At 37.9% G+C, this 20,540-nt stretch overlaps 1 protein-coding gene across 13 annotated transcripts in view; it reads left to right on the top strand.

The window, feature by feature from the left end:
- EIF4G3 (eukaryotic translation initiation factor 4 gamma 3) overlaps nt 1–20,540 on the top strand; it is a 369,011-nt gene that overhangs the window by 160,749 nt on the left and 187,722 nt on the right. For 2 of the 13 annotated variants that reach the window (XM_027109870.1, XM_027109873.1), the window contains exon 1: nt 12,564–12,607. The exons of 10 other annotated variants lie outside the window; for them this stretch is intronic. The gene's annotated coding sequence lies outside the window, so the exon portion shown is untranslated. Of the gene's footprint in view, nt 1–12,562; nt 12,608–20,540 lie in introns of those variants that run through there. One more of the 13 variants, XM_027109863.1, reaches the window with a different exon arrangement.

The following is a 20,540-nucleotide window of genomic DNA, read 5'->3' on the forward strand; positions in this document are numbered from 1 at the left end:
GTTATTTTGAAATATGCCTCCTTTGTCTAGGTTCATCATGGTAGACCAGACCCTTATCATCATGTACCTAGACTATAACAAAGCTACCTAACTGGTAACCCTGATGTGGATCCTTTTCTCCAGGACTCCATATTATTGTAATAGTCCTTTTCATTAAACAAATCCAATGATATTGCTGCCCTGTTCAAAATATCCTGGGGTTCCTTTTAAGATAAAGTCCTTACATATCTTGATATATCTTTTTAATTCTGCCCTAATCTAATTCTGTGGCCACACTGGCTCACCCACCCCTATGCGCTGGCATCACTGACCTTTTCAGAGTTCAGCAGACTTCTCCATTTTCCAGGTTTTTGTGCTTCTGTTACACTTTTTGTTTTGCTTACACATTGTGCTCCTCTCCTCATATGGCCGACTGCTCCCCTACATTCCCATCCCTTGTTGAACTGTGGTGACCGGTGGAGGCTCTCTGGAAATCTTCTTCCAGGAGGAATTAATCAGGTTTTGCTTTGCTTCTTGATATGTTATTCACACTCTTTAAAGCACTTTCTGTATTACTTTACAGTTGAGTTAGGTAAGTTGTCAATTCCTTGAGCACAGGAACCATGTCTTTTCAACTTTATCTTCAGGACTTCTGTTGGTGCTGGGGAAAATAAATTGAGTTGCTGCATTTTAAAACATGTATGGTGTGAGAGTTTATTTCATTCAAAAAAAAGTTTTTGTGTGCTTAATGTTTTTCATTGACGATACTATTAAATAGCATCCTCCAGGAAAGAAAATCTAAAGCAATTTTACTTTGAGGCCTTATTAACTGTAGTTGAGGTCAAGAATGTAGACTGTGTCATTCAGGGATACTTCGGAAGGAAAACCTAGGGGATGTATTGGTCATGTCCAAAAAAGCATAAGCTGTGTGAACAGTGCAGTGGTTAAGTACCTCCATGTCAACTGGAAAGACATGTTTTTCTCCAGAGTAGACTGGCCTAATTGAGATGTTTGCCAGCCTAATTAGCCTCCTGTTTTTGCTTGTCTTTATTTTTGTATTGTCAGGAACACTGGTGTGTTAATTGTGGTGGGGGGAGAGCTATGTGATTCTTAAAATGAGCTTTCTCATAAACTGGTCCATATTATTGAGGGAAGGATTTAAGGGAATTGTAACTTATTAGTGGGAATGGGAGAAGCCAAGTGTTGTGAGACAGAAATTTCCACTGAGTTACTGGGAGCAGGAAGGCTATTGGTGGGTGACTCAGCTGTTTTCTAAACCTGTCTCATGTGATAGAGTGTGCATGATGTCTGTTTATTATCGGCAGAGTAAGTACTAAGGGAGTCACATTACACAGCAGGCATAATATTTATTTAACCAGCTCAGTGATGATCTAAAAATAGCTTGTGGGGGATTTTTATTTTCTTACTACATTTAGCATGCCAAGATAGAAGAATCATAATGCAGACCCACTGATGGGTGTTCTCCCTTGTAGATAACTTTGAAATTATAGTTGGCCAGTACTATTTCACTTCTTTCAATGTAAATATGAAAGCTTTGATATTTACATAAAAGGTTAGGAAAAGAAGATAGCCTTCTAATTATCCAGAAAATAATTCTGCACAATTACACTTTAGCTTGTATTCTGGACAAATACTCCTTTTGGGTGCTTCAGGGTCATATTGAGGTATTTATGTATGAAATTTTTATGTACGAACTTTTCCTTTTTGTGAAGTTAAAGCACATGCTTTTTTTTTTTGTTTTTTTGCGGTACGCGGGCCTCTCACCGTTGTGGCCTCTCCCGTTGCGGAGCACAGGCTCCGGACGCGCAGGCTCCGCGGCCATGGCTCACGGGCCCGTCCGCTGCGCGGCATGTGGGATCTTCCCGGACCGGGGCACGAACCCGTGTCCCCTGCATCGGCAGGCGGACTCTCAACCACTGCGCCACCAGGGAAGCCCGCACATGCTTTTTTGAAATAGAAATGTTAGTGATGTATATTTGCTGGATTTTATTAATATTAACTTAGGGTGTTCGCAGTGTTGCTCTGATTTTCTTGAGTTGCTCACCTTGTGCTCAGGGCTGGCACCAATGGGTACTGTAATTAAGTCTTTCAGTGTGTCAAAATGTGATGATTATTACCCCGTGTACCTATTTACATGCTTGGCTCTGAAAGAGAAAGCACTTGGAAGCCTGAGCATATCTAGTAATCATAATCTTCTTATTTGTCTGGGAGGCAGTGAGTCACTGATTAGTTCTTTTTGACATTTGAGTGTTGCTTTTCGAGGTACAGCATATGAACTTGAGTCTGAGATTATTTCGAAAGGGAAAGGAAGAATGGATTCATTAGGAAGAAATAATGCCAGCATTCTGTTTACAGTAATGTTTAAGTGGGAATATTTAATTAGTCTAGTAGTCTATAAAATTACATTACTTACAGTGCTTGATGCTGTGGGAAATACATACCTTTTTATGGTGGATGAAAAAAATGACTTGTGCATTGAACAGTTATTGCACTGTTTTAATTTGCTTCATTCTCTGTTTCAAAAAAATATTAAGGAAACATGAGAGGATTTGTTTTTATTTTGAATATTTACTGGGATTTCTCTTTTAGCATCTTTTTACTTGGTGCAGTCATTAGGAATTTAATATACCTGGAAGGACATACCTTCTAATTCACTCCGTGTAAATGGTACTGACTTGAACACCATTTGAAAGTAATTCCAGCAATTGCACTGGCTATTTGTGGTTCCATATCTGACCTGTTGCAATAGATAAATGAAAAAATCGGTTGTTTCTCAGTGTTAAAATTGCCTGGGCCTGAAAATCTAAGGTTCAGCCATGGTGCTTGGGCATGTTCCAGAGAAGAAGTTACAAAAGGATATCAAGTAAACTCAGCTATTCCACAGCAGATAAATTCAGATTTGGGAAAAGAGAAAGTGGTTCTCCACTTCTTGTAAGATTGACAGTTAGTTGCAACAGATGTCTCACTGAACCCTGAATGACATGCAGAAACAATGTTTTCCTCTGTAATGGAGGAATTATTTCTGTTTCCTATGGTCATTTGTAGTGTTTCTTTGATGATGTCCAGTGTGGTGAGGGGGAATTTTTTTTTTGTTTTCATTTAAAACCTCTTTATGAGGTGGTTGAATATATATTCTGCCTGGGTCTGATTCTCTGTTACTCTTCTTCCTTGGAAATAAAAGATAAGAACTTGGCTTTTCCCTTCACTGAAATATATAAAAGGCATTGTGTGTTGTGCAGATCGTTAAATGATGATTTTAAAGACTGTATTAGGTGATTTTTTATACTTAGCTACCATTTATGAGTTTCAGGTGGATTACAGTGACATATCAAGTTGTCATTGTTTAGCGAGGTCTAATTAATCAAGTACTGCTTAAAATTCAATGAGATATAAATAAGCAAGTATATATGTGTATATACAGTTATGTATTAGTCTGACAGCTAATTGATGGAGTTGAATAAATGCTGTCAAAACAAAGTTGTTTGTGACCAGACCTTGTGATAATGTGTGTTGATACTTTAAAATTTTTTAAAATGTGGTAAATACATATAAAATTTGCTGTCTTAACCATTTAAAACTGTATAGTTCAGTGATATTGAGTACATCCACATATTTGTGCAACCGTCACTACCATCTGTCTCTAAAACTCTTTTCATCTCATACAACTGAAACTCTGTACCCATTAAATGATAACACCCACCCCCTCTTCCCCTACCATGTGGCAACAACCATTCTGTTTTCTGTCTTTAAATTTGACTAGTCTAAGTACCTCATAAGTGGAATCATACACTGTTTGTCTTTTTGTGACTGGGTTACTTCACTTAGCATAATGTCTTCAAGGTTCATTCATGTTGTTGCATGTATCAGAATTTCCTTACTTTTTATGACTGAATAATACTCCATTATATGTATATACATTTTGTTTGTCCATTCACCTGTCCTTGGACACTTGAGTTGCTTCCACCTTTTGGCTATTGTGAATACTTCTGTGAACATAGGTATATAAACATCCCTTCAAGGCTGTGCTTTTAAATCTTTTGCATATATACCAGAAATAGAATTGCTCAACTACCTGACAATTCTATTTTCCATTTTTTGGAGAACTGTCATTCTGTGTTCCATACTGGCTGCACTGTTTTACATGTGTACCAGCAACACACAAGGGTTCCAGTTTCTCCACATCCTAACCAAACATTTGTTATTTTCTATATTTTCTTTCTTTTTTTCTTTAGTAGCCATCCTAATGGGTGTGAGTTAGTATGTCATTGTAGTTTTGATTTGCATTTTTCTGCAGTGATTAGCAATGTTGAATATCTTTTCATGTGCTTACTGGCTATTTGCGTACCTTCTTTGGAGAAATGTCTATTCAAATTCTTTACCCATTTTTCAATCAGGTCTTTTTTTGTTGTTGAATTGTAGGATTTCTGTATATTAACTTGTTTTCAGATATATGATTTACAAATATTTTCTCCAATTTTGTGAGTTTTTCCCTCATTGTGTCCTTTGATGCCTAGTAGTTTTTAGTTTTGATATAGTCCAGTGTATCTTTCTTTCTTTTGTTTCTTGTATTCTTGGTGTCATATCCAAAAATCATTGCTAAATCCAGTATCATAAAACTTTCTCCCTATATTATCTCCTAAGATTTTTATACTCTTAGCGCTTAGGATTTGGTTTTTTATACATTTTGAGTTAATTTTTGTATATGGTGAAAGGTAAGGGTCCAGCTTCCTTCTTTTGCATGTGGATATCCAGTTTTTCTAATACCATTTGTTTTAAAAGACTGTCCTTTCCCCATTGAGTAGTTTTGGTACCCTTGTCAAAAATAATTTGGTCATACATATGAGGGTTTACTTCTGGAGTCTTTTTTCTCTTCCATTTGTTTATACGTCTATCTTTATGCCAGTATCACATTGTTTTGATTTCTGTAGACTTGTAATAAGTTTTGAAATCAGGATGTTTGAGATCTCCAACTTTGTTCTTCTTTTCCAAGATTATTTTGGCTTTTCAGAGTCCCTTGAGATTCCATGTGAACTTTAGGATGGAGTTTTCTATAGCTGCAAAACATGTCATTGGGATTTGATAGGGATTGTATTGAATCTGTAAATTACTTTCTGAAGTATTGACATCTTAACAATATTAAGTATTCCAGTTCATGAACATGGAATCTCTTTCCATTTATTTATGTCTCCTTTAATTTCATTAAGCAACATTTTGTAGTTTTCAGTGTACAAGTCTTTCACTTCCTTGGTTAATTTTATTTCAAAGTATTTTATTCTTTTGATTCTATTATAAATGGAATTTTCTTTTTATAAAATGATTGAAGTATAATTAATTTTCAATGTGTTAATTTCTGCTGTACAGCGAAGTGATTCAGTTACAGATATATATATATATCTATATCTATATATCTATATATATATCTCTACATTCTTTTTCATAGTCTTTAGCATTATGGTTTATCACAGGATATTGACTGTAGTTCCCTGTGCTATACAGTAGGACCTTGTTGTTTATCCATTCTATATATAATAGTTTGCATCTGCTAATCCCAAACTCCCAATCTAAATGGAATTGTTTTCCTAATTTCCTTTTCAGATTTATTGTTAATGTATAGAAAGAACTAGTTTTTATGTATTTATTATTTATACTGTAATTTCGGTGAATTTGCTTATCACTTCTAACAGACTTATGAAATCCTTAGGGCTCTCTGCATAGATTATGCTATCTATAAACAGAGATAATCTTTTTTTTTTTCTAATTTGGATTCTTTTTTGTTGTTGTTGTCGTCTAATTACTCTGGATAGAATTTCCAGTACTATGTTGAATAGTTGTGGTGTAAGCAGGCATCTTTGTCCTATTCCTGATCGTAAAGGAAAAGCTTGCAGTCTTTCACCAATGAGTATGATATTAGATGTGAGCTTCTCATGTATGGCCTCTATTATATTGAAGTAGTTTTCTCCTATTCCTAGTATGTTGAGTATTTTTATCATGAAAGGGTGTTGAAGTTTATCAGATGGTTTTTCTGCATCAGTTCAAATGATCTTGTTTTCTCTTCATTTTGTTAGTGTGGGGGTATTATATTGATTGATTTTTGTTTGTTGAATCAACCTTGCATTTCAGGAATAAATCTCACTTGGTTATGGTGTATAATCCTTTTGATGTGCTATTGAATTCTGTTTGCTAGTATTTTGTTGTGGATATTTACATTAGGAATATTAGTCTGTACTTTTCTTGTATTGTTTTTATCTGTCTTTAGTATAAGGATAATGTTAGACTCACAGTATGAGTTTGGAAGTGTTCTCTCTTCTTCAGTTTTTTGGAAGAATTTCAGGAGGATTGTTGTTAATTCTTTAAATGTTTGGTAAAATTCACCAGTGAAACCATGCGGTCCTGGGCTTGTCTTTGTTGCAAGGTTTTTGACGAGTAATTCAGTCTCCTTTGCAGTTATAGGTCCGTTTAGTTTTTCTATTTTTTCATGATTCCGTTTTCATAGGTTGTGTGCTTCTAGGACTTTGTCCTTTTCATATAGGTTATCTAGATTTTGGTGTATAATTATTTATGGCATTCTCTTTATAATCCTTTTTATTTCTGTAAAATCAGTTAAAATGTCCCCTTGTTGATTTCTGATTTCATTTATTTATCTCTCTTATTTTTCTTTCTCTTATTCAGTCTAGCTAAAGTTTTGTCAGTTTTGTTGACCTTGGTTTCATTGCTTTCTTTTCCTATGGTTCTATTCTGTATTTTTTTTTCTAATTTTCATTTTATATTGGAGTATAGTTGATGAACAATGTTGTGTTAGTTTCAGGTGTACAGAAAAGTGATTCAGTTATACATATACTGTATTTTTTTAACATCTTTATTGGAATACAGTTGCTTTACAATGGTGTGTTAGTTTCTGATTTATAACAAAGTGAATCAGTTATACATATACAAATGTCCCCATATCTATTCCGTCTTGCATCTCCCTCCCTATCCCACCCCTCTAGGCGGTCACAAACCACCTAGCTGATCTCCCTGTGCTATGCGGCTACTTCCCACTAGCTATCTGTTTTACGTTTGATAGTGTATATATGTCCATGCCACTCTTACTTTGTCACAGCTTACCCTTCCCCCTCCCCATATCCTCAAGTCCATGTTCTAGTAGGTCTGTGTCTTTATTCCTGTCTTACCCCTAGGTTCTTCATGACCTTTTTTTTTTTTTTCTTAGATTCCATATATATGTGTTAGCATACGGTACTTGTTTTTCTCATTCTGACTTACTTCACTCTGTATGAGAGACTCTAGGTCTATCCACCTCATTACAAATAGCTCAATTTCGTTTCTTTTTATGGCTGAGTAATATTCCATTGTGTATATTTGCCACATCTTCTTTACCCATTCATCCGATGATGGACACTTAGGTTGCTTCCATCTCCTGGCTATTGTAAATAGAGCTGCAATGAACATTTTGGTACATGACTCTTTTTGAATTATGGTTTTCTCAGGGTATATGCCCAGTAGTGGGATTGCTGGGTCATATGGTAGTTCTATTTGTAGTTTTTTAAGGAACCTCCATACTGTTCTCCATAGTGGCTGTCCCAGTTCACATTCCCACCAGCAGTGCAAGAGTGTTCCCTTTTCTCCACACCCTCTCCAGCATTTATTCTTTCTAGATTTTTTGATGATGGCCATTCTGACTGGTGTGAGATGATACCTCATTGTAGTTTTGATTTGCATTTCTCTAATGATTAATGATGTTGAGCATTCTTTCATGTGTTTGTTGGCAGTCTGTATATCTTCTTTGGAGAAGTGTCTATGTAGGTCTTCTGCCCATTTTTGGATTGGGTTGTTTCTTTTTTTGTTATTGAGCTGTATGAGCTGCTTATAAATTTTGGAGATTAATCCATTGTCAGTTGCTTTATTTGCAAATATTTTCTCCCATACTGAGGGTTGTCTTTTGGTCTTGTTTATGGTTTCCTTTGCTGTGCAAAAGCTTTGAAGTTTCATTAGGTCCCGTTTGTTTATTTTTGTTTTTATTTCCATTTCTCTAGGAGGTGGGTCAAAAAGGATCTTGCTGTGATTTATGTCATAGAGTGTTCTGCCTATGATTTCCTCTAAGAGTTTGATAGTGTCTGGCCTTACATTTAGGTCTTTAATCCATTTTGAGTTTATTTTTGTGTATGGTGTTAGGGAGTGTTCTGATTTCATACTTTAACATGTAGCTGTCCAGTTTTCCCAGCACCACTTATTGAGGAGGCTGTCTTTTCTCCACTGTATATTCTTGCCTCCCTTATCAAAGATAAGGTGACCATATGTGCATGGGTTTATCTCTGGGCTTTCTATCCTGTTCCATTGATCTATATTTCTGTTTTTGTGCCAGTACATTACTGTCTTGATTACTGTAGCTTTGTAGTATAGTCTGAAGTCAGGGAGCCTGATTCCTCCAGCTCCATTTTTCGTTCTCAAGATTGCTTTGGCTATTCAGAGTCTTTTGTGTTTCCATACAAATTGTGAAATTTTTTGTTCTGGTTCTGTGAAAAATGCCAGTGGTAGTTTGTTAGGGATTGCATTGAATCTGTAGATTGCTTTGGGTAGTAGAGTCATTTTCACAATGTTGATTCTTCCAATCCAAGAACATGGTATATCTCTCCATCTGTTTGTATCATCTTTAATTTCTCTCATCAGTGTCTTATAATTTTCTGCATACAGGTCTTTTGTCTCCTTAGGTAGGTTTATTCCTAGATATTTTATTCTTTTTGTTGCAGTGGTAAATGGGAGTGTTTTCTTAATTTCACTTTCATATTTTTCATCACTAGTGTATAAGAATGCCAGAGATTTCTGTGCATTAATTTTGTATCCTGCTACTTTACCAAATTCATTGATTAGCTCTAGTAGTTTTCTGGTAGCATCTTTAGGATTCTCTATGTGTGGTATCATGTCATCTGCAAACAGTGACAGCTTTACTTCTTTTCTGATTTGGATTCCTTTTATTTATTTTTCTTCTCTGATTGCTGTGGCTAAAACTTGCAAAACTATGTTGAATAAGAGTGGTGAGAGTGGGCAACCTTGTCTTGTTCCTGGTCTTAGTGGGAATGGTTTCAGTTTTTCACCATTGAGGACGATGTTGGCTGTGGATTTGTCATATATGGCTTTTATTATGTTGAGAAAAGTTTCCTCTATGCCTACTTTCTGCAGGGTTTTTATCATAAATGGGTGTTGAATTTTGTCGAAAGCTTTCTCTGCATCTATTGAGATGATCATATGGTTTTTCTCCTTCAGTTTGTTAATATGATGTATCACGTTGATTGATTTGCGTGTATTGAAGAATCCTTGCATTCCTGGAATAAACCCCACTTGATCATGGTGTATGATCCTTTTAATATGTTGTTGGATTCTGTTTGCTAGTATTTTGTTGAGGATTTTTGCATCTATGTTCATCAGTGATATTGGCCTGTAGTTTTCTTTCTTTGTGACATCTTTGTCTGGTTTTGGTATCAGGGTGATGGTGGCCTCGTAGAATGAGTTTGGAAGTGTTCCTCCCTCTGCTATATTTTGGAAGAGTTTGAGAAGGATAGGTGTTAGGTCTTCTCTAAGTGTTTGATAGAATTCGCCCGTGAAGCCATCTGGTCCTGGGCTTTTGTTTGTTGGAAGATTTTTAATCACAGTTTCAGTTTCACTGCTTGTGATTGATCTGTTCATATTTTCTATTTCTTCCTGGTTCAGTCTCGGCAGGTTGTGCATTTCTAAGAATTTGTCCATTTCTTCCAGGTTATCCATTTTATTGGCATAGAGTTGCTTGTAGTAATCTCTCATGATCCTTTGTATTTCTGCAGTGTCAATTGTTACTTCTCCTTTTTCATTTCTAATTCAATTGATTTTTTTTTTTTTTTTTTTGCGGTACGCGGGCCTCTCACCACTGTGGCCTCTTCCGTGGTGGAGTACAGGCTCTGGACGTGCAGGCCCAGCGACCATGGCTCACAGGCCCAGCTGCTCCGTGGCATGTGGTATCCTCCTGGACCGGGGAACGAACCTGCGTCCCCTGCATGGGCAGGCGGACTCTCAACCACTGCGCCACCAGGGAAGCCCCTAATTCTATTGATTTGAGTCTTCTCCCTTTTTTTCTTGATGAGTCTGGCTAATGGTTTATCAATTTTGTTTGTCTTCTCAAAGAACCAGCTTTTAGTTTTATTGATCTTTGCTATCGTTTCCTTCGTTTCTTTTTCATTTATTTCTGATCTGATCTTTCTGATTTCTTTCCTTCTGCTCACTTTGGGTTTTTTTGGTTCTTCTTTCTCTAATTGCTTTAGGTGCAAGGTTAGGTTGTTTATTTGAGATGTTTCCTGTTTCTTAAGGTAGGATTGTATTGCTATAAACTTCCCCCTTAGAAGTGCTTTTGCTGCATCCCATAGGTTTTGGATCGTCGTGTGTTCATTGTCATTTGTCTCTAGGTATTTTTTGATTCCCTCTTTGATTTCTTTAGTGATCTCTTGGTTATTTAGTAATGTATTGTTTAGCCTCCATGTGTTTGTGTTTTTTACCTTTTTTTCCCTGTAATTCATTTCTAATTTTGTAGTGTTGTGGTCAGAAAATATGCTTGATATGATTTCAGTTTTCTTAAATTTACTGAGGCTTGATGTGTAACCCAAGATGTGATCTATCCTGGAGAATGTTCCATGTGCACTTGAGAAGAAAGTGTAATCTGCTGTTTTTGGATGGAATGTCCTATAAATATCAATTAAATCTACCTGAGCTATTGTGTCATTTAAAGCTTCTGTTTATTTACTTTCATTTTAGATGATTTGTCCATTGGTGTAAGTGAGGTGTTAAAGTCCCCCACTATTATTGTGTTTTCTGTCGACTTCCTTTTTTATAGCTGTTAGCAGTTGCCTCATGTATTTAGCTGCTCCTATGTTGGGTGCATATATATTTATTATTGTTATATCTTCTTCTTGGATTGATCCCTTGATCATTATGTAGTGTCCTTTGTTGTCTCTTGTAACATTCTTTAATTTAAAGTCTATTTTATCTGATATGAGTATTGCTACTCCAGCTTTCTTGTGATTTCCATTTGAATGGAATATCTCTTTCCATCCCCTCACTTTCAGTCTGTATGTGTCTCTTGGTCTTAAGTGGGTCTCTTGTAGACAGCATATATATGGGTCTTGTTTTTGTATCCATTCAGCAAGCCTGTGTCTTTTGGTTGGAGCATTTAATCCATTCACTTTTAAGGTCATTATGGATATGTATGTTCCTGTTACCATTTTCTTAATTGTTTTGGGTTAGTTTTTGTAGGTCCTTTTCTTCTCTTGTGTTTCCCACTTAGAGAAGTTCCTTTAGCATTTGTTGTGGAGCTGGTTTGGTGGTGCTGAGTTCTCTTAGCTTTTGCTTGTCTGTAAAGCTTTTGATTTCTCCAGCGAATCTGAATGAGATCCTTGCCAGGTAGAGTAATCTTGGTAGTAGGTTCTTCCCTTTCATCACTTTAAGTATATCATGCCACTCCCTTCTGGCTTGTAGAGTTTCTGCTGAGAAATCAAATGTTAACCTTATGGGAGTTCCCTTGTATGTAATTTGTCATTTTTCCCTTGCTGCTTTCAATAATTTTTCTTTTTCTTTAATTTTTGCCAATTTGATTACTATGTGTCTTGGCGTGTTTCTCCTTGGGTTTATCCTGCCTGGGACTCTCTGTGCTCCTTGAACTTGGGTGGCTATTTCCTTTGCCATGTTAGGGAAGTTTTCAACTATAATCTCTTCAAATATTTTCTCGGGTCCTTTCTCTCTCTCTTCTCCTTCTGGGACCCCTATAATGCGAATGTTGTTGCATTTAATGTTGTCCCAGAGCTCTCTTAGGCTGTCTTCATTTCTCTTCATTCCTTTTTCTTTATTCCACGGCAGTGAATTCCACCATATTCTGTCTTCTAGGTCACTTATCCATTCTTCCTGCCTCAGTTATTCTGCTACTGATTCCTTCTAGTGTAGTTTTCATTTCAGTTATTGTATTGTTCATCTCTGTCCTTTAATTCTTTTAGGTCTTTGTTAAACGTTTCTTACATCTTCTCGATCTTTGCCTCCATTCTTTTTCTGAGGTTCTGGATCATCTTCACTATCATTATTCTGAATTCTTTTTGTGGAAGGTTGCCTATCTCCACTTCATTGAGCTGTTTTTCTGGGGTTTTATCTTGTTCCTTCAACTGGTACATAGCCCTCTGCCTTTTCATCTTGTCTCTCTTTCTGTGAATGTGGTTTTTGTTCCACAGGCTGTAGGACTGTAGTTCTTGCTTCTGCTGTCTATCCTCTGGTGTATGACGCTGTCTAAGAGGCTTGTGTAAGTTTCCTGTTGGGAGGGACTGGTGTTTGGTAGAGCTGTCTGTTGCTCTGGTGGGTAGAGCTCAGTAAAACTTTAATCCGCTTGACTGTTGAGGGTGGGGCTGGGTTCCCTCCCTGTTGGTTGTTTGGCCTGAGGCAACCCAACACTGGAGCTTACCTGGACTGTTTGGTGGGGCTAATGACAGACTCTGAGATGGCTCACTCCAAGGAGTACTTCCCAGAGCTTCTGCTGCCAGTGTTCTTGTCTCCACGGTGAGCCACAGCCACCCCCCCGCCTCTGCAGGAGACCGTCCAACACTAGCAGGTAGGTCCGGTTCAGTCTCCCCTGGGGTCACTGCTCCATCCCCTGGGTCCCGATGCGCACGCTACTTTGTGTGTGCCCTCCAAGAGTGGAGTCTCTGTTTCCCCCAGTCCTGTTGAAGTCCTGCAATCAAATCCCGCTAGGCTTCAAAGTCTGATTCTCTAGGAATTCCTCCTCCTGTTGCCGGACCCCCAGGTTGGGAAGCCTGACGTGGGGCTCAGAATCTTCACTCCAGTGGGTGGACTTCTGTAGTATAAGTGTTCTCCAGTCTGTGAGTCACCCACCCAGCAGTTATGGGATTTGATTTTACTGTGATTGCGCCCCTCCTACCTTCTCATTGTGGCTTCTCCATTGTGTTTGGATGTGGAGTATCTTTTTTGGTGAGTTCCAGTGTCTTCCTGTCGATGATTGTCCAGCAGCTAGTTGTGATTCTGGCGTTCTCACAAGAGGGAGTGAGAGGGGCTTCCCTGGTGGCGCAGTGGTTGAGAGTTCGCCTGCCGGTGCAGGGGAGACGGGTTCGCGCCCCGGTCCGGGAGGATCCCACATGCCGCGGAGCGGCTGTGCCTGTGAGCCATGACCACTGAGCCTGCGCGTCTGGAGCCTGTTCTCCACAACGGGGGAGGCTACAACAGTGAGAGGCCCTTGTACCGCCAACAAAACAAAACAAAAACAAAAAAGAGGGAATGAGAGCACATCCTTCTACTCCGCCATCTTGGTTCCTCTCTCCTGGAATAAGCACGTATTGGTTTTTTGATCGGGTCCCTTATGTTCCTTAGTCTCTGTTTAGTTTTTTTTTTTTTTTTTTTTTGCTGCACGCAGGCCTCTCACTATTGTGGCCTCTCCCGTTGCAGAGCACAGGCTCCGGATGCGCAGGCTCAGCGGCCATGGCTCATGGGCCCAGCCGCTCCGCGGCATGTGGGATCCTCCCAGACCAGGGCATGAACCCGTATCCCCTGTATCAGCAGGCGGACTCTCAAACACTGCGCCACCAGGGAAGCCCTGTTTACTTTTTTATTATTATTTTTTTGATTTTCTTCTTGAACTTGATAAATTCAAAGGTTTTGTCCTCAAGGTCACCATTTTTTTTTCCTGCCTCTTTGAATCTGCTGTTGAACCTTTCAAGTAAATTTTTAAAATTCAGTTATTATATTTTTCTACTCCAGAAATTGTTTGCTTGTTTTTACAATTTCTATTTCTTTGTTGATATTCTCATTTTCTTTATATATTGTTTTTCTAGTTTCCTTTAGGTTTCCGTGTTTTCCTGTAGTTTATTGAGCATATTCAAGACAGTTGTTTTAAAGTCTTTGTCTGGTAACTCCAAAGGCTATGTCTCTTTGAGGTCGGTTTCTAGAGATATATGGTGTTCCTTTGAATGTGCCGTGTTTTCCTATTTATTTATATGCCTTGTAATCTTCTGTTGATAATTGAGCAGTTGAGAAAACAGCCATACCTTCCAGTATTTGAAAACTGACTTCTTGCAGGCGAAGACCATCAGCCATCATTTTCTGTGCATACATCTTCCCCGGGCTTGTGTGTTTGGTTTCCCCCCAATTCTACTGTATATGTGGCTCCTTTTAAATGTTGTTATTGCTCAGTCTTACCCTGACTTCTTCTCAAGGCCTTAAATGTTCTGTTGTGTTCTCCTGCCTGTAGTCTCTTGCCCCAGGTGCCTGCAGGTCTGAAGCCTTCCTGCAGCTCGCATGTAGTTCAGCAGGTGCCACTACTTTCAGGGACCCAATCTTATATCCAAACTATGTCACTCTTCCCATCATTGGTCTGAGTCAGGTGAGACAGAAACCAACCCCTCAGCCCCCAGACAAGCCAGAATGTTACAAACAAGTTCAGCCTTTTTCTTTCTGTTCTGAAGGAGGAACTGGGAATTGTGTGTCTTCCTCCAGATTGTGCCATGCCAGGTAGGGGTTGGGGCAAGGACAGGCAAAAACACCACTACATTTCCTGTTCTTTTGAATGTGGTTACGTAGAGCTCAGGAAGACAGTTTTTGAAAGATTGAAGGTTCCTGGAAGCAGTGCGGATGGAAATTATTTTAGGTTCACAGTAAACCACATTAATGTGGAAATTTGGGAGAGTGAAAACAAACTGTCGCTCAGCCATCAGGAATAGAAAGTTTTGAGGAAAAACTTAAGGATAGGGAAACAAAGTGAATGTTTAATATTTTAATAGCAATAAGTAAAGGAAGATCCCTTTCAGCTCTAGTATTAATCTAGGTCAGTGTTCTCAAAACTTTTAGATTCAGGGCTTCTTTGTACTCTTAAATAAAAATATTTGGGGTTCTCAATATTTTATCTTATATATGTTAATATTTACTGTATTAGAAATTAAAACTGAGGAATTTAAAAATATTGTTTTAAAATAAATTTAAACCTATTTTTGTAAACCTGATAATACATTTTTTTGAAAAAATATTTTCTGAAACAAAAAAAATTGATGAGAAGAATTGTATTATTCAAAGCTTTGCAAATCTTTTAATATCTGGCTTAATAGAAGTTAGCTGGAATCTTATATCTGCTTCTGCACTCGACCTGTTACAGTGTTATTTCAGTTGAAGTATATGAGGAAAATACAGTCTTACCCAGGGATGTAACTGGGAAAGGGAGGCATATTTTATACAGCCTCTTCAGAAAGTTGTGGTTATTATTTGATACTATACCAAACTGAAAAAGTGGTAGTTTCTTAAACGTTAGTTGCAGTATGGAATCTGACTCCATATTAGTGAACTTTTGGTACTCTGTTACATTAAAATCTATTGGTCTGTCTTGTACTTGAATTAATTATATACTCTGTATATCATCGTGCGTGGGTCATTTGTAAAATACTGCTTGACTGAGTTATGTGGATCTTTCACGTACTGTTTTATTATAGAGTATAAAAAAATCACATTCTTTCTGGAAAGTCTACATGTTGGGAATATGCCAAGCTCATGGTGATAGTTACACATTTTCTAAAAGTTGAATTTTCATTTGAAAGCTTGAATTTTATCATTGGTGACAAATACTTTCAATTTTCCTCGATAAGTTCACTTTGTTCATTTTCAATAAAATGCCGTGTACCAAGGTCTGCATAAGCATAGTTTGTCTCTTATTTATTCTTTCAAGTAACATGGTGTTACATGGAGAAAGCACCTAGTTCAGCTTGTTACTTAAACAGTCTTATAAATGCTTTTTCTTGATATAACCTGCTAACCCCAATATACTGCAGAAGTGTTTCAGTTGTTTTCTCTCATTTGGTCACACAGTATATTAAAAAGACATGTTCTAAAGCTTCCTTACTTCGTGATGTCATTTTTATGACATCTCTATATGATCAGATTACAGAGATGGAGAATAGGTTAGTGGTTCCTAAAGGTTAGATGCATAAGAGGTGAAGGCAGAAAAGAGGAAGGAAAGAAGGTGCCTATGGCTTTTATAGGGTAGTGCAAAGGATCTCCGTGAAGAACCTTTTCTGTATTGTGACTGTAGCAGTGGTGACAGGAACCTATAAATGTGATAAAATTGCCCAGAACTAAATATACACGAAAATGTGTGTGCACGTAGAACTGGAGAAATCTGAATAAGTTTGCTGGATCATATCAATGTTATTTTTCAAGGTTTGGTATTGTACTATACTTACATAAGATTTTACCATTAAGGAAAACTAGATGAAGAGCATATGGAAACTCTTTGTATTATGTTTTAAACTCCATGTGACTCTATAATTATCTCAGAATAAAAATTAATGATTTTTACTGTCACATAAATGACATACTTAAGTACTCGCTCTTTTTTTTTTTTTTTTTTTTTTTGTGAGCGCATGGTGAGAGTGTGGGAGTGAAGAATACAAGGACTGCCATTGGTTTGGTTTTTTACTAAGGCACCAGTAGTTTTACCCTTCTTGTTTTTCTGTCATTAGTGCAAATGTCAGCACAACAACATCTTGGCATTAATATTGTGAGACTGTTTTCTCTCCCAGGCCTTCTCATCACTAGGGCTCTGCAGTCCACATTCTGAGAATCGGTGCCATAAAGTTTTAGTCTTTAGTTAGCTGAGGAAAACAAGTACATTTGGCGCTGTGTATCTGCGGGTTCTGAACCTGCGCGTATGGAGGGCTTGCTGTACTGAAACTGTTTTATATGAGACTTGAGCATCTGTGGGTTTTGGTATCCATGAGGGTCTTGGAAGCAAGCCCCGGAGGGGATAGCAAGGGACAATTGTAATATGCTTAAGACTGCATGTCCAGTTCAGTGATACGTCTCTGCTTCTCTCTCCAGCGTTTTATCGTGGACTCTTGCTTATGGGATGTTACTGTACTTCTGTAAAATTAGAGTTACATTTGTAAAGATATAAAAGGTAGACATGAGAAGAGTAAAATTTTGGAATTAACAGCTTTCTGCATCTGTGCTGTATAGTATGGTAGCAACTAGCCATATCTGGTTATTTAAATTTAAATTCTAAGTGATTAAAATGTGTATAAATAAAAGTTAAATTGGACCAGTGGTTGTACAGTTTCAGTTTTGCAAGATGAAAAAGTTCATCACAGAAATTTTTATTTACACTGGTTGTGTATCTCTCAGGAAGACAATTGTAAGAGGTTGAAGGTGCTTCGAAGCATTGTGGATGCCAGTATGGTCAAAGTGCTGGTCTAGACTTTAAGGTATTATCTTTACTTCTCTGGCCAGATTTAGATGTCAAACATTTATTTGATAAAAGAGTTTCTCACTATTTATATCCTCTAATAGCTAGTTAATAAGAATGAAGGAACACATTTACTCATATATATGTATATACACATATAGTTATAGAGAAAAATATTAAAATTGAGAACTTTTATAAATTTATAGTAATAGTTTATTTAAAAAAAATATTTCGTGTATCCATAGGTACTGTTTTTATTTAGATTTTAAAAGTAGGGCTTCCCTGGTGGCGCAGTGGTTAAGAATCTGCCTGCCAATGCAGGGGACAGGGGTTCGAGCCCTGGTCCGGGAAGATCCCACATGCCGTGGACCAGCTAAGCCCGTGCGCCACAACTACTTAACCTGCGCTCTAGAGCCCACGAGCGACAACTACTGAAGCCCGCACGCCTAGAGCCTGTCCGTGCTCCGCAACAAGAGAAGCCACCGCAATGAGAAGCCCGCGCACTTCAACAAAGAGTAGCCCCTGCTCGCTTCAACTAGAGAAAGCCTGCGCGCAGCAACAAAGACCCAACGCAGCCAAAAATAAATAAATAAAATTAATTTATTAAAAAAAAAAGTAATTCCCAGCTCTAAGATGACAGAAATAGATTTGCCTCTGGTACCTTTAAAGTGTCATGTTTTACATTCCAACATTTTTAATCAATCTGGAATTTTTTGGTATCATGAGTTGAGCGTATATATCCTCCTTCCCCCTAGATGATTATCTAGTCATCCCAACACAATTTATTAAGTAATTTTGGTATTTCTCTAGTGACTTGAGATACTACCAACATTTTGTACATATATGTGCTTATTTCAGCATTCTCTCTCAATATCATTCTTTCCATGTCATTAAATACTCCTCTGTATCTTTTTTTAATGACTACAAAGGATTATACTGTATGGCTGAGTAAATACTACGTACATCTATTATCTATCTCTTTATTGATTAAATTGTGGATTTCTTGAAGCTTAAAACACCAGTAAACATATATTATTGGCCTCATTTAGGCACATAGCCCACAGCATAGTGTCTTTGTGTTACATTTCCATAAATATTGTTGATTTAGTTTCCATTGTGATTTATGAGACGATATTTCAGTTGTTTTCCAGAAATATTTAAAACTTCGCAAAATACAGACCTCCTACTGGATTTTCTGGTTTGCTTTACTATTTTCTATCACATGAAGGGAAGTTGAAGGAAAGGGAAACTATCACAGAGTTTATCTTCAATGAGTTTTTATTATAAAAGTAATTAATTCTTATGAAAAAGGAAAAATACATATAGGCATACCACGGCAATATTGTGGATTTGGTTCCAGAACACTACAATAAAGCGAATATAGCAGTGATGCAATTCACACAAATTTTTTGGTTTCCCAGTGCATATAAGAGTTATGTTAACACTATACTGTAGTGCATAAAGTGTGCGATAGCATTATGTCTAAGAAAATCAATGTACGTACCTTAATTAAAAAACACAATGGACCCTTGAACAACTTGGGAGATTGGTTCCAGGGCCCACCACACATACCAAAATCCATGGATGTTTAAGTCCCATAGTTGGCACTTTGTATCCCTGGTTCCACGTCTGCAGATTCAACCAACCACAGATTGTGTAGTACTGTAGTATTTATTTATTTCCGCTAGTTTTACTGAGGTGTAATTGACAAACAGTGCTGTATCAGTAGGGTGTACAGCATAATGATTTGATGTACATACATCATGAAGCACTGTAGTATTTATTGAAAAGTATACGCATGTAACTGGACCCACACAGATCAAACCCCTGTTTTTCGAGGGTCAACTGTACTTTATTGTTAAAAATGCTAACCATCATCTGAGCCTTCAGCAAGTCATAATCTTTTTGCTGCTGGAGGGTCTCGCCTCGATGTTGATGCTGCTGACTGACCAGGGTCGTGGCTGCTGAAGGCTGGGGTGGCCGTGGCAATGTCTTAAAATAAAATAACATTGAAGTCTGCCGCATCAACTGACTCTTCTTTTCATGAACGACTTCCCTGTAGCAAGCAAGGCTGTTTGACAGCATTTTGCCTACAGCAGAATGTCTTTCAAAACTGAAGTCAGTCCTCTCAAAACCTGCCACTGCTTTATCAGCTAAATTTATGTAATATTCCGAATCCTCTGTTGTCATTTCAGTAGTCTTCACCAGGATTAGAGTCCATCTCAAGAAACTCTTTCTTTGCTCATCCATAAGAAGCAATTCCTCATCTGTCACAGAGTTTTATTATGAGATTGCAGCGATTCAGTCACATCTTCAGGCTCCACTTCTAATTCTAGTTCTCTTACTGTTTCTACCACATCTACAGTGACTCCTCCATTGAAGTCTGGAACCCCGCGGGGGGTTGGAATCAACTTCTTCCAAACTCCTGTTACTGTTGACATGTTGGGCTCTTCTCATGAATCACGAATGTTCCTCATGACATCCAGAATGGTGAATCCTTTCCAGAAGGTTTTCAGTTTACTTTGCCCAGATCCATCAGAGGAATCACTATCTATGGCAGCTAAATAGTCTTACGAAATGTATTCATTAAATAATAAGACCTGAAAGTTGATTCATGGGCTGCAGAATGGATGTTGTGAGAGCAGGCAGGAAAGCATCATTAATCTCGTACGTCTCCTTCGGAGCCCTTGGGTGACCAGGTGCATTGTCAACGAGCTGTAATATTTTGAAAGGCATCGTTTTTTCTGAGCAGTAGGTCTCAACAGTGGGCTTAAAATATTCAGTAAACCATGCTGTCAACAGATGTGTTGTCATCCAGGCTTTGTTGTTCCACGTATAGAACGCAGGCAGACTAGATTTAGCAGAATTCTTAAGGGCCCTAGGATTTTCGGAATGATAGATGAGCACGGACTTCAGCTAAAAGTCACCAGATGCATTAGCCCCTAACAAGAGAGTCAGCCAGTGTTTTGAAGCTTTGAAGCCAGACATTGACTTCTCCTCTCTAGCTATGAAAGTCCTAGATGGCATCTTCTTAAATGGAAGGCTGTTTCATCTACACTGAAAATCTGTAGTTTAGTGTAGCCACCTTCATTCCTTACCTTAGCTGGATATTATGGGTAACTTGCTGCAGCTTCAACATCAGCACTTGTGGCTTCACCTTGGATTTGTATGTCATGGAGACATACAAATACAAGCCTCTTTCCTAAAACCTCATGAACCAACCACCTCTGCTAGCGTTAAACTTTTCCTCCTGCAAATTCTTCACTTCTCTCAGCCTTCAGAACCAAAGAGAGTTAGGACCTTGCTC

Source organism: Aethalodelphis obliquidens, unplaced genomic scaffold (assembly GCF_003676395.1).
Source record: "Aethalodelphis obliquidens isolate GAN/ISIS:26980383/991018 unplaced genomic scaffold, ASM367639v1 scaffold9, whole genome shotgun sequence".
Classification (NCBI taxonomy): domain Eukaryota; kingdom Metazoa; phylum Chordata; class Mammalia; order Artiodactyla; family Delphinidae; genus Aethalodelphis; species Aethalodelphis obliquidens.